This window comes from Phyllostomus hastatus, unplaced genomic scaffold (genome assembly GCF_019186645.2).
Source record: "Phyllostomus hastatus isolate PE091 unplaced genomic scaffold, TTU_PhHast_1.1 phas_contig_30, whole genome shotgun sequence".
Classification (NCBI taxonomy): Eukaryota; Metazoa; Chordata; class Mammalia; order Chiroptera; family Phyllostomidae; genus Phyllostomus; species Phyllostomus hastatus.
The window spans coordinates 5,267,168-5,268,558 of record NW_025333841.1 but is presented as its reverse complement, the minus strand read 5'-3'; the positions used below and the strand labels follow the sequence as shown (position 1 = coordinate 5,268,558).

At 37.7% G+C, this 1,391-nt stretch overlaps 1 non-coding gene across 1 annotated transcript; it reads left to right on the top strand.

Annotated features, from left to right (window-relative positions):
- The first annotated feature begins 750 nt into the window (after positions 1-750).
- Positions 751-857, top strand: LOC123819149. The gene has a single exon (XR_006785787.1). It is a non-coding gene; the product is annotated as a U6 spliceosomal RNA (small nuclear RNA).
- The last annotated feature ends 534 nt before the right edge of the window (positions 858-1,391 follow it).

The following is a 1,391-nucleotide window of genomic DNA, read 5'->3' as shown; positions in this document are numbered from 1 at the left end:
TTTGGAAGTTCCGTTCACTGCCCAAATGTTCTTGATTTAGATTGTCTTAAACAGGTAACCAGAAATCTTAAGAGTTTTTACAAAATCAGGTTTATATAATCATATGTATTGCATCCTTATTGCTATTATGTGCATAATTTTTATTCATTACATGCATGCCTCTAAAAATTATCATCTTTCATTGGGATGAATGTTTTTTCTTGACATTCTCTAATGTTGTTTACACAAGGATGCACATAAGTGAGCTTGAATCATGTTACTTCATTAGACTAAAGCAGTTAGCGTGGCTGGAAGAGGTACCCATCTGTGTTGTAACAGCAGGAGTGAAACCACATCAATATGTATGTCTATGGGAAATGTCTAGTCTGAGAAAACAATTTATTCACAAAACTCTGTTTTCAATGCTTGGAACTTTGCTGCAAACCAAAGCAGGCAACCCAGAAAACCATTTGTCCCTCTGTATAATTTGATGAAAACTGCTCCATTCCTGTAGGCGTGGCCTTGGACATTAAGTTTATTATCTTTAACTGCATCAAATCCCATTTAGCATTGGTGTTGAAAATCAAATTATCATTGCTACCTTAGTTTTCATGTAAACTGGAATCTGACAAATTAAACTGGTAGATTTATGGCTTGAAAGAAGGAACTATTGTAGTACATTCTCTGTCTGTGGACACATCTTTCTCATTCCAGCTATCTTTTCCCACTACTTAGGAAGATGTTTTAACATTTTTAAAAAATTATATTTTAGTGCTTGCTTTGGCAGCACATACACTAAAGTTGGAACAATACAGAGAAGGTTAGCGTGGACCCTGTGTAAAGATGGCATGCAAATTCGTGAAGCATTTCATATTTTTGGATAATGGGGGAAAGAAGGGGAAGGGTTGTCAAGAAACACATAGAAAGGACCCATGGACAAAGCCAAAAGGGGGAAGGATTGAGGGTGGGGCGGGGGAAAGTAGTGATGGGAAAATGGAGACAACTGTACTTGAAAAACAATTAAAAATGCAAAAAAATTATTTTATTGATTATGCTGTTACAGTTCTCCTGATTTTCCCTCTTTGCCCCCCTCCAACCAAGCACCCCCCACTCCCTCAGGCAATCCTCTCCCCTTTGTTCATGTCCATGGGTCATGTGTATAAATTCCTTGGCTACGGTATTTTCCTATACTGTACTTTACATCGTCGTAGCTATTCTGTGACTACCAATTTGTACTCCTTAATCCCCTCCCCTCTTCACCCATTACCCCTGATCCCCTCCCATGTGGCAACTATCAAAACACTCTCCATAGCCATGATTCTCTCTTCTTCTTGTTTGCTTAGTGTGTTTTATAGATTCAGTTGTTGATAGGTATGAGTTTATTGCTATTTTATCATTCATAGTTTTGATCT